The 13,313-nt window shown below is 43.3% G+C and overlaps 1 protein-coding gene across 3 annotated transcripts in view; it reads right to left on the bottom strand.

The window, feature by feature from the left end:
* Positions 1-11,041, bottom strand: part of MGA (MAX dimerization protein MGA) — a 166,841-nt gene extending 155,800 nt beyond the window's left edge. The window contains exon 1 of one of the 3 annotated variants that reach the window (XM_008016971.3): positions 10,956-11,041. The gene's annotated coding sequence lies outside the window, so the exon portion shown is untranslated. Of the gene's footprint in view, positions 1-10,664; positions 10,848-10,955 lie in introns of those variants that run through there. The other 2 variants (XM_038009855.2, XM_008016969.3) reach the window with 2 other exon arrangements.
* Positions 11,042-13,313: the final 2,272 nt, after the last annotated feature.

The following is a 13,313-nucleotide window of genomic DNA, read 5'->3' as shown; positions in this document are numbered from 1 at the left end:
AAAAACACAAAAAAAAAAAACTAGCCGGGCGTGGTGGTGGTCGCCTGTAGTCCCAGCTACTCGGGAGGCTGAGGCAGGAGAATGGCGTAAACCCGGTAGGCGGAGCTTGCAGTGAGCTGAGATCCGGCCACTGCACTCCAGACCGGGCGACAGAGTGAGACTCTGTCTCAAAAAAAAAAAAAAAAAAAAAAAAGAAAATACATACTTTTAAACTCACATTCAGATACACACACAAAATTTGTTCTCCAGGTTCTTTCTCCCCCTCCACCCCTTTAAGTGGAAACACAAAGTATGCGGAGGAGGAACCTACACATAGCAAAAAAATGAAAGTCTGCCTCTGTCATATTTGCAAAGGATAAATGACATTCCACCATTTCAAATTACGTATTTTATTTTTTATTTTTCATTTTTATATTTTCATAGAGACAGGGTCTCGCTACGTTGCCCAGGTTGGTCTCGAACTCCTGGACTCAAGCAATCCTCCTTCCTCGGCCTCCCAAAGTGCTGGGATTACAGGTGTGGGCCTATGTACTTTCTTTACAGACATGAAAGAATAAAATGCTTGGATGCAACATTGTGGCAGAGAAGTCTTCTTATATATGGCTTTTATCGTATCAAACAAAGAGCTAAATCAATATCTTATTGAAACCAGAAATGTTAAAGGATAAGAGAAAATGCAGAACTTCAAGTCAAATTAAAATGTTAAAAATTGATATAAGACTGTATATAACCCTGAGAATATAATTATGGGCTTAAGAAATGCAGTCCCTGATTTATACTACAGTACTTTGCAATTATTGATATATTGCTTGTTAAGATTAAATTCCTTCCTATGTTTCAGTTCCTCAACTAAATTGTCAGGGCCTCATGTGCAGAGAACCATGCCTTTTATTTTATTTCTTTTGTGTGTCCCCCACACTGCACCTCATACAATATCCAGATATGGCAGGTACTCAATACATGCTTATGATCGAATGACAAAATAATCAACCCTACTTTGGACTCACAGGCTGAAAAATCTTCACACCTACAATTCACACCAGTAAGCCTCCTTCTGTCCAACAATTTAAAGGACATTCCTGGGGTGAGTACTGCTAATTCTACTGGATTTACAACATTAGGTTCCGTCTCCAGCAAAGAGCTCAAAGTACACGTGTACTGTTAAAATAGAATTCCCAACTACTGAGAAGGTGGGTGGAAAAGTGGGCAAGTGAAGGAAAAATCTATTATAATAGCCTGCCTCCAAAGAATAAGCATTATTCAGCCCTAGAGAATAAAACATTCCTAATATGTCTCTGAACTAAGATTCCTAACTGACATTTCACTAAACTTTGTACTGGCTAAATTATGCCACAATGAATATCATTAAAACCAACAACTTGACATAATAAAAAGATCCTAAAAATCTCAGCTAATGATCCATATGATCATGTATTATAAGATCTAGTTTTTAATTACTTACTCTTTGGCCAAAGTAAAACTTTTAAACTTTTTCGATGCATTATGATTAAGTATCTACCACATGCCAAGCACTGGGGAAACAAAAGAATTTTTTTAAAACCCAAAATACCAACTGATTTTGTATTTTGCTATAAATTGAAGTATAAGCAACAGCACTGAGAATGTACCATTCAGTGAAGGGGTCAATTTTATCCATTGAAATTGGGGAAAATTACATAGCAAATTTAAGATGGACATTGAAGACTGAGTTTGAGGCAGAGCAGTAGGAGGAGAAAGAGTATTCCAGGCAAACAAGGGGTTATAGAGGAGCCAAGCACATGGGGCACGGTAGGTGTGATAAAGAGAAAAGATAAAAAGGAGCGAGATGATATAGAGTAGTCAGACAATGAAGGCTCTGCTAAGCTAAGAAGTCTGGGGGGTTATGTCCTCAAACAATGGAGAGAAAGTAGAAATCTTCGGGCAGGAAAGTGACAAAAACATGAGGATTCAAGTAACAGGAAGAGCCTAGTAACATTATAATCACCTCAAAGACATTATTCAGTGTTATACTATTTACGTGCTGCTCAATTTGGTCCCAATACCAACACAAAAGAAATTTAAGTATATATTACAATCTATTCCCCTCCATGACGTCAGTAGTCTCAGGGCTCAGGCATTGGCCCTCTTCTTTACTCCCTAGCTGTCCTAACCAGTTACATGTTTTTGTTTTCAGTTTGTTTTTGTTTTTGTTTTTGTTTTTGAGACAGGATCTCCATCTGTCACCCAGGCTAGAGTGCAGTGGCATGATCATGGCTCACTGTAGCCTCAACCACCCAGGCCGAAGTAATCCTCCCACATCAGCTTCCCAAGTAGCTGGGGCCACAGGCACATCACACCACACCCAGCTAATTTTTTGTTTTTCTTTCTAGAGACAAGGTCTCACTATGTTGCCGAGGTTGGCAGTTCTATGTGTTTAAACACCATCAACATATCGATGACATCCCAAAGGTATATTCACAACCCTGATCTTGACCCTAGGCTCTAGAATTTAATAGTCAACTGCCTACTCAATGGCTATTCCTGGATATCTAGCAGGCATCTCAAGCTCCAAACATCTTAACACTTCATTCAAACTAGCTCCTTCCTGTTTCCCATCTCTGTAAATGGCACCAGTCGCTCTAGCTAAAAGCCTTGTAATCATCTTTGATTACTCTCTTTCACTCACCTCCCACAGCTAATCTATCAGCAAATCCTGTTGGTTCTACCTTGAAAACAGGCCCTGAATTCAATCACTTCTCACTGCCTCTATCTCTATCTACCTCACTAGTCCAAGCTACTGTACCTCACACCACTCCAACGGCTTCTTTTTTTTTTTTTTTTTTTTTTGAGATAGAGTCTTGCTCAGTCACCCAGGCTGGAGTACAGAGGCACAATCTCAGCTCCCTGTAAGCTCAGCCTCCCAGGCTCACGTCACTCTCCTGCCTCAGCCTCCCAAGTAGCTGGGACTACAGGTGCCCACCACCACGCCCGGCTAATTTTTTTTTTTTTTTTTTTTTTGTATTTTTAGTAGAGACAGGGTTTCACCATGTTAGCCAGGATGGTCTCAATCTCCTGACCTCGTGATCCACCTGCCTTGGCCTCCCAAAGTGCTGGGATTACAGGTGTGAGCCACCACACCTGGCCTCCAACGGCTTCTTAATTGCCTCTGCAGCAAAGCAATGTTTTCAAAACATAAATTAGGTATCATTTTTCTGCACAAAACTGTCCAATGAATACCATCAGTTAGAATAAAATCCAAAAACCTTATGGTCTACAAGGCTCCACACGTTCTGAGCCCCGCCAATTCTCAATCTCGTTTCCTACCACCATGCACCACCACCACCACCACTTCATACCCCAGCACTCTCCCAACTCTGGCACACTAGCCTTCTTGCAATTCCTTGAAAATTCCCAAACTGATTTTTGACACAAAGTCTTTGCACTACTTCCAATTCTCCACGTTTTGGTGTGTCTTACTCTTTATCATTCAGGTTGTGTTATTTTCAAATGTTACTTCAGAGAAGCCTTGCCTGGCAACCCATCTAAAAGAACCACCAAACCCACCACCACCACTCTCTGTTTTCTTCATAGCACTTTTTTTTTTTTCTTGGATACAGAGTCTTGCTCTGTCACCCAGGCTGGAGTGCAGTGGCATGATCTCAGCTCACTGCAACTTCCGCCTCCTGGGTTCAAGTGATTCTTGTGCCTCAGCCTCCCAAATAGCTAGGACTACAGGCGCACACCACCACGCCCAGCTAATTTTTTGCATTTTTAGTAGAGACGGGGTTTCACTATGTTGGCCAAGCTGATCTCAAACTCCTGACCTCAGGTGATCCAACTGCCTCGGTCTCCCAAAGTGCTGGGATTACAAGCATGAGCCACCATGCCTGGCCCTGAAATAATCTTTCTTTATTAGCTCATAGTCTACCAAAATATAACTTCCATGAGGGTATGAACTTTGTCCTGTTCACTGCTCAATCCTTAGCACCTGGCACACAGTAGGGCTCATTAATTATTTGTTGTTGAATTGTAAGATTTTACCTAATTGATCTAAACTATCCTATTTGTATTTTCATCCTATTATGAATAATTGAATAATTCCTTTCCTACCTTTGAATTTAGATCCAATTCTTGACTACCAGAATGTTCTTCTTAGAACAGAGTCCTAAAACAGCTTAAAGACTGTTAAAATAAGCTATATGGTACTAATGCCCTTAATTCCTTTCTACAATTAGCCCTTCAGGCAACTTCGTCATTATTTTTCCTTGATTATAACATTCATTATCATTTTTCTGTATTATTAGGCTTGTCAATGTATTACTTATTATAAATGCTACTGGTAGACATGTGCAGAATAACAACAAATATTTACTTTTATATTGCAAGTAACAAATTTTTTTAATATTAGGTATAGAAAAGCAAACATTTAACAACCAAACTGACAGCCAAGTGATCAAGGTCACATCAATAGTGACAATCATGTTGATACTAAGTACTCTAATCCCAGTCTAATGACGAAAAAAGTATCAAATCCCAATTGAGTAACATGCTACAAAAAACCTAACTGGTATTCTTCACAAGTGTCAAGGTCATCAAAAACAAGGAAAGCATGAGAAACTATCATAACCAAGAGGATCCTAAGGAGATATGACTACAAAAAGTACTGTGTTATCTTGGATGGAATACTGGAACAGAAAAGGGACATTAGATAAAAAGGGAATCTGAACAAACTATGGACTTTCGTTAATAATAACGTATCATTATTGGTGCCTTAATTATAAAAGGCTGGGTGTGGTGGTTCACACCTATAATCCCAGCAATTTGGGAGGCCAAGGAGAGTGGATTGCTTGAGCTCAGGAGACCAACCTGGGAAACATGATGAAACTCCATCTCTACCAAAAATACAAAAAAATTAGCTGGGCGTGGTGGCGCATGCCTGTAATCCCAGCTACTTGGGTGACTGGGACATGAGTATCACCTGTAATTCCAGCTACTGGGGAGGCTGAAGTGGGAGGATCACTTGAACCCAGGAGGCAGAGGCTGCGGAAAGCAGAGACAGTGCCACTGCACTCCAGCCTGGGTGACAGAGACTCCATCTCAAAAACTAAAATAAAATAATTTATTTTAATTATAGTAAATATACCATACTAACATAAGATTTTAATAATGGGAAAAGCTGGAAGGGAAGCTAGGTGTATGAAAATTCTCTCTGTAGTCTGTAATTTTTCTATAAATCTAAAACTTTTAAAAAATAGTTTTTTTTAGGCTGGGCACAGTGGCTCACGCCTGTAATCCCAGCACTTTAGGAAGCCGAGGCAGGTGGATCACCTGAGGTCGGGAGTTCAAGACAAGCCTGACCAACATGGAGAAACCCTGTCTCTACTAAAAATACAAAAATTAGCCGGGCGTGGTGGCGCATGCCTGTAATTCTAGCTACTCGGGAGGCTGAGGCAGGAGAATCACTTGAACCTGGGAGGTGGAGGTTGCAGTGAGCTGAGAGAGCGCCATTGCACTCCAGCCTGGGCAACAAGAGTGAAACTCGGTCTCAAAAAAAAAGTTTTTTTAGAGTCAAGTGTGCAGGTGCAGTCGCAGCTACTTGGGAGGCTAAGGCAAGAAGATCCCTTGTGCCCAGTAGTCTGAGACCAGCCTGTGCAACGTGGAAAGACCACTTGTCAAAAAAAAAAAAAAAAAAAAAAAGAGGAAAATAGTTTTTTCTAATCTAATTCATCCAAAATCCTACTGCTCAAAAAAAGTCACCATTAGCTTACGCTTGATATTCATCTTTTTAGACTTCCAGGTATAGTTAATTCTCCTCTTATCCCCACAGGATACATTCCAAGACCCCCCACTGTATGTCTAAAACCTAGGAAAGTATTGAACCCTATACAGTATTTTTCCCTATACTAACATACTTACCTATAATAGAGTTTAATTTATAAATTAGGTACAGTGAGAGATTAATAACTAATAAAATATAACAATATACTGTAATAAAAGTTATATAAATGTGGTCTCTCAAAACATTTTCAGACCACGGTTGACAGCAGATAACTGAAACTGAAACCATGGATAAGGAAGAAGTACTATAAAGGGATATATACAGGTATATTTCTACAAAAATGTGATCACATAATTTTGTAACCTGCTTTGTTCACTTATTACAGGCTTTCCAAGTCATTAATAGAGATCTATATCATGTTTACCAGGTACAAAGTACTCCCCTCTATAAAGGTACCATATTTATTTATTTTTATTTTTATTTATTTATTTTTTGGGACAGACACTATGTTGCCCAGGCTGGAGTGTAGTGGCACAATCATGGCTCACTGTAGCGCTGACCTTCTGGGTTCAAGTGATTCTCCTGCCTCAGCCTCCTGAGTAGCTAGGACTACAGCATGTGCCACCACACCAAGCTAATTTTTGTATTTTTGGTAGGGGTTCTGCCGTGTTGGCCAGGATGGTCTCAAACTCCAGTCTCAAGTGATCTGCCCACCTTGGCCTCCCAAAGTGCTGGGATTACAGGTGCATGCCACTGCATCAGGCCTAAAGGCACCATATTTATTTAACCAATCCCATATTATTATGTTTTTTTAAAAATTTTAGAAACAGGGTCACCTAAGCTGGAGTACAGTGGCACTATATCTCACCACAGCCTCAAATTCCTGGGCTCATGGAATCTTCCCTCCTCAGCCTCCTGAATAGCTGGGACTGAAAGCATAGATAGCACCACCACTCCCTGCTAACTTATTTTTTATTCTTCTTAGAGATGGAGCCTCACTATGTTGCCTGGGCTGTTCTCAAACTCTTGGCCGCAAGGAATCCTCCTGCATTAGCCTTGTTCAATTTTTTTTTTTTTCCCCCACAATTTGCCAGGCTTTGCTGATTACTGGATCTCCTAAACCTAAAAACATTGGCTGGCACATAGTAAACACTCAGTAAATATAAATGAATACTAAATAAATAAATTTGTCTTTTAACTTTACCGTGTTTCTGCCAACTAGACAGATGTTTTTTGTAATAACTGCATCAATCTTTGTTTTTATGGATTCGCCTTGGCAGTCATGCTTAGTAGAACAGCTCTTTTCTCTTTTGTTGAGCCTGGGTCTCACTCTGTTGCCCAGTGTGGAGTGCAGTGACACGTCACATCTCACTGCAGCCTCGACCTCCTGAGGTCAAGTGATCCTCCCAATTCAGCCTCCTGAGTAGCTGTGACAACAGGGACGTGCCACCACACCAAGCTAATTTTGCAATTTTTTTGTAGAGATGGGGTCTCACTATGTTACCCAGGCTGGTCTTGAATTCCTGGGTTTGAGCAATCCTCTCACCTGGGCCTCCCATAGTGCTGGGATTATAGACATGAGCCACGTGCCTGGCCTCATCCTATTTCAAGATTGGAAAACTGTTTTCCCAGTTTTTTAAAGCAGTAATTTTCTGATTTTACATTTTACATTTTAATATTTAATTTGGGCCAGGAGCAGTGGCTCACTTCTGTAATCCCAGCACTTTAGGAGGCCGAGATGGGAGGAAAACCTGAGGTGAGGAGTTCGAGACCAGCCGGGCCAACATGGTGAAACCCCGTCTCTACTAAAAATACAAAAATTATTGGGCGGGTGTGGTGGCTCACGCCTGTAATCCCAGCACTTTGGGAGGCCGAGGCAGGCGGATCATGAGGTCAGGTGTTTGAGACCAGCCTGGCCAATATAGTGAAACCCCATCTCTACTAAAAATACAAAAATTAACTAGGTGGGGTGGCAGGCATAGTCTGCCTGTAGTCCCAGCTACTTGGGAGGCTGAGGCAGAAGAATCACTTGAACCTGGGAGGCGTAGGTTGCAGTGAGCCGAGATCGCGCCACCGTACTCCAGCCTGAGCAACAGAGCGAGACTCCGTCTCAAAAAATAAAATTTTTTTAAAAATACAAAAATTAGCTGGGTGTCGTGGCCTACACCTATAATCCCAGCTACTCGGGAGGTTGAGGCAGGAGAACTGCTTGAACCCAGGAAGCGGAGGTTGCAGTGAGCCGAGACCATGCCATTGCACTCCAGCCTGGGCCCACAGAGTGAGACTCTCAAAAAAAAAAAAAAAATTTTAATTTGGCTAGGCTCGGTGGCTCATGTCTATAATCCCAGCACTTTGGGAGGCCCAGGTGGGAGGATTGCTCAAACCCAGGAATTCAAGACCAGCCTGGGTAACATAGTGAGACCCCATCTCTATGGGGCTGGAGGATCACTTGAGGTCAGGAATTCCAGACCAGCATGGCCAACATGGTGAAACCCCATCTCAACTAAAATTACAAAAATTAGCCAGGTGTAGCAGTGGACACCTGTAATCCCAGCTACTCGGAAGTCTGAGGCAGAATTGCTTGAACCCAGGAGGCAGAGGTTGCAGTGAGCATCACTGCACTCCAGCCTGGGGACAAGCCCAAAACTACCTCTCAAAAAAAAAAAAAAAAAAAAAAAATATATACACACACACACACACACACACACACACACACACACACACATACATATAAATCACCTAGATTTTTTTTTTTTTTTTTTTTTTTTGGAGACAGAGTTTCACTCTTGTTGCCCAGGCTGGAGTGCAATGGCGCAATCTCTGGTCACTGCAACCTCCACCTCCCGGGTTCAAGCATCCCAAGTAGCTATGATTACAGGCATGCGCCACCATGCCTGGCTAATTTTGTATTTTTAGTCGAGACAGGGTTTCTCCATGTTGGTCAGGCTGGTCTGGAACTCCCGACCTCAGGTGATCCGCCCGCCTCAGCCTCCCAAAGTGCTGGGATTACAAGCGTGAACCACCACACCCGGCAATTTTATTTAAATTTTAAGGTAAAAATCCCATTCTTTCTCCAAACAGTTGATTGTTCCAACATAAATTTTGGAACCCCTTCCCTACTGATACGAAATACCACCTTTGTAACACTAAATAACCTTATATATTTCTAGATTATTCTGTTTCACCACTCTTGTGTTCCAGGGTTGCTACTTATATTTTGATTATCATAGCTTTATTTGTATATTCTCTAGTACAAGTCCTTTTCCCATTCTTCTCTTCCAAAAAGTTTCTTACTTTCTAGGTTTACTTTTTCAAATGAATTTTAAAACCATTTTGTCAAGTTTTCAAAAGGAAATCTGGTTGAAATCATGTAAAACTGCCAGCCATATCTCTCTGCTGCTATTTTCCTCAGTGGTAAAATGGAAATAACAGTACTTACCTCGTAGGTTTGTTATGAGAACTAAATAAATTAAATACAGTACAAAGTATTTAAAACACCAAGCCAGAAAGATGTTAACTATTATAATTACTCAAAAGTGACAGCTATTATGATTGCTCAATAAATGTTTTCCAGATGTGTTCGCACAATCTTCAAAGGCTCTTTTTAAGATAAATCAAAAGGTATCATAAAACATAAGCAGTGGTGTGGAAAACATACAATGTATACTTTTCTTCACCAACGCCTTGACCCTTCTTTGGTGAAATAAAGAGCTGGAACTGGGAACAGAGACCAAGAAAAATGCCACAGGCTACCAGGTCTCTAAAATTTTACAAAGAGAGCCCATCAAGTGGAAACGAAGACTTCTAGGCCCTTCTAGTCAGCGTTATGGGTGATCAGCATTTCCCTTTTAAATATTACTATTTCCCCATCTCCACAGTTATGACAATAGTAGTTACCTTTTGATTTCCTCCCAGAAAATACATAGAGATTAAATGTCTAAAAGACAGTATTTTTCAAATGAGGTCGTGGGCCCCTATAAAGTATAAATGGGAATGATAAAGATGGAGAGACATGCCCAGAATATTATAACAAATTACCTCTACCAGGTTTCCCACATCACTGTAAAGACTGAGAGGGGAGAGGCTGTGGGTTTTTTTTGGGGGGGGGGGTTGTCTCATTTAATTGTTAAGAATTTGTTAAATTTTTTTTTTTCTGCATTGAAATTGAGGTGAGGAAGTCAGAGGCCGTATGAGGGACCTTAAGAGGTGATCTCCTCTACTGAGCTGAACGAGAAATGGAAGCCGAGAGTGGCAAGATGAAACCAGCCAAAGGCCTGGACCCCAGGCCTCCGAATTCCCAGATTTCGGCTCATCCCAGTACACCACACAGCTTCTCACCGACGCTTGCCACGCTTCGAGGTGGGAGGAGTAAAGGCAGGCAATCCGACCGCAGCAAAGACGCTGGAAAACCACAGGCCGGCGCAGTCGAAGGCACGTGACCCGCCACGCCCCCCACCCTCCCCCTGCCCCGCGCCAGCAGCACGCGCTGCCAACCTCGTCATGTGACCTTCACGCGGCCCCAGCGCTCCCCCTGCTTGGCGACTCTTTCCAGCAGCCATTTTGCTGAGAACTTGTCGTCTGTGCTCGCCGCGGAGCAGGACGCCGCGAAAAGCCGCGGCCAGAATTTACGGGCCGCACACGCGCTTCGAAAGAGCGCTCAGGCCGTCAGGGCCCGGTCGAATCTCACTGAACACGTCGCACCCCGGGGCGCCGGGGAAAGCTGTGGGTGCGCCTCGGCCTGAGATTGGCTGTGGCATCCACGTGACGCCTCAGCCCCCTCCCTGCCACCCTCTCCTTCCCCCCAACTCACAAAAACACCCAGACTGTTAACACCTCGCGCCAAGAACACGCCACCAGGCGCGTGGGGACGAGCGTAGCGCGTGGCAAGCAAAGCGCCTGCGCGTACCTGCCAGGGCCGACAGCAACCGACCCACGCGCCGCTCCGCTCGCGGGTCCCGGAATCCTCGCGCTGCTGGACCACCCGGCTAGTCATTGGCTGCCAGTTCGGGTCACGTGCTGGTCGCCGGCCCGCCCCTACCCGCTAATCACCTGGCACCGAGCTCGAAGCGGCGCCGAGTCGTTCGCACGCGGAGAGGGAGGGTAGTTATAGGGCCATCCTTTTCTGCCATTATGGAATTAAACTCATAAAGAGGAAACGAGAAACCAGAGGTTCAAAGCTAAGGAAGCTCGCACCTACCGGCTTAACTTCGCGCGCCTCTCCAGGAGCCGGGAACCATCGCCCTTGGGCGCTCCCCGATGCACGCCGGGATACGCCTGGCGCCCCTCGGTGTGCTGCAGAGCATGCCGGGAAAGGCACCTCTCCCGATCTCCTGGCGCTCACCTCCCGGGCGTTCCTTTCGTGTCCCCTTTGAAAGCCCGGTCCTTGGGCTTGGAATGAGACGGTTTGGGTAATTATGGGAGTGTGGCGAGGTATACCAGGCACTTTGAGCCCCTCCTCCCCCACTTGTTTGATCTGTGTGGTCTTGGGGAAACCGTTAAACCTTTCTCCACGGAGCAAGCGTTAAGTGTGTGCCTGCTGAGTGACTTTGTAAAGATTCAAAAAAAAAAAAAAAAAAAAAAAAAAAACAGCAAGAGTATTTGCCTACAAATGAACTGCCAGCCTTTCCTGGCCAGTGAAAAAGAATGCTAATTTAAATGCAACTTACCAGGAGCCCCACGTGAGAGTGGAAATGGCACTTGGAATTTCCCTTGGGATAGAAGATGAGCCCTTTCTTGCTAAACTCACTGCTACTGTTGGGGAAAGCAGGGTGATAAGAGCATGCGGCGTTTTAAAGGAGGCAGGGACATGTCTGTATCACAGTTACTGGTTCCACCTCATACGAGATACGGTATATTGGAAACGAGAAAAAAAAAACACCGTCTCCTAACTCAGAAAAAGTGGTCATGCATGCATCAGAACCAATTAACTTTGTAACGTATTCACAAACTGCCCTTCAGGCCAAAACCTAATATTTTACTCCCATGAAACCCCCACTCAAAACAATTCACACCTTTTCTGCTTTGAACTCCATTCTTCAGCTTTGCCGATTTCAGAACGATTTCATCAATTCTTAAAGAGATGATTAAGCTTGAAGAATTTGACTAGCGATGGTCAAGCTCAAGAGTTCTTATTTATAGATTAAAAATTAAATGTATCCATTTATAATGTGGTTATCAAGCCAAAATATAGTTTGTGGCACCCTTTTCTAATTTCAAGGTACTTCATAAGCCTAACTATCAGAAAATTATTCCCTGACTAGAAAATCAAAAGAAAGGGTATTAGATGATCATGTGTAATAAAAAGCATTAAATTGTAAGCATATGATGTTATATTGAAGTTTATAAAACATTCTAATATTCATTATGTATAATCCTTATAACAACTCAGAGAAAAGTGCTATACTAGTATTACCATTTTCTGAGTCAGTCTTGAGTGGGAATCTGGAAAAACGTATTTTAACATGTTCTCCAGGCAATTGTTATGCACAAGTGGGTTTGGGACATACTGGCTGTAGTGGAAAGAACCCAAGGTTTGAAATCAGACAGATCCATGTCAACTTGCAGCTCTTTTACTTCCTGCACTCTGATTGTGGTGACAGGTTTTTAAACTTTTTTTTTTTTTTTTTGAGACCGAGTCTCAGTCTGTTGCCCAGGCAAGAATACAAAGGCATAATCTCAGCTCACTGCAACCTCCGCCTCCCAGGTTCAAGGAATTCTAGTGTCTCAGCCTCCTGAGTAGCTGGGATTATAGACGCCTGCTACCATGCCTGGCAATTTTTGTATTTTTAGTAGAGATGGAGTTTCACCATGTTGGCCAGGATGGTCTCAAACTCCCGACCTCAGGTGATCTGCCTGTCTAGGCTTCCCAAAATGCTGGGATTACTGGCGTGAGCCACATGCCCGCCCATTTTTGAACTTTTTGATTTTCAGTTCCTTTAACTGCAAATTGAGGCCACTTTTGGATTGTCTTTGTTTTTGTTTGTTTGTGTTTTAGACAGAGTCTCACTCTATTGCCCAGACTAAAGTGCAATGGTGTAATCTTGGCTCATTGCAACCTCCACCTCCCGGGTTCAAACAATTCTCCTGCCCCAGCCTCCTGAGTAGCTGGGATTACAGGCGCATGCCACGTCACCTGGCTAATTGTTGTATTTTTAGTGGAGACAGAGTTTCACCATGTTGGCCAGGCTGGTCTCGAACTCCTGACCTTGTGATCCGCCCACCTCAGCCTCCCAAAGTGCTGGGATTGCAAACATGAGCCACTGTGCCCAGCTTGTCTTTGTGTGTGTGCGTGTGTGTGTGTGTGTGTGTGTGTTTTGAGATGGAGTTTTGCTCTTGTTGCCCAGGCTGGAGTGCAGTGGCGCAGTCTCGGCTCACTGCAACCTCCGACTCCGAGGTTCAAGGGATTCTCCTGCGTCAGCTTCTCAAGTAGTTGGGATTACAGGCATGAGCTACCATGCCCTGCCTGGATTGTATTTGGGTTGTCATAATGATTCTCAGATCAAAATATTTAGAATACCTGTCATAATCCCTGATAAATAGGATGGACTCTATGAAT

This window comes from Chlorocebus sabaeus, chromosome 26 (assembly GCF_047675955.1).
Source record: "Chlorocebus sabaeus isolate Y175 chromosome 26, mChlSab1.0.hap1, whole genome shotgun sequence".
In the NCBI taxonomy this organism is placed as follows: domain Eukaryota; kingdom Metazoa; phylum Chordata; class Mammalia; order Primates; family Cercopithecidae; genus Chlorocebus; species Chlorocebus sabaeus.
This window is presented reverse-complemented; position numbering and strand designations above follow the sequence as displayed.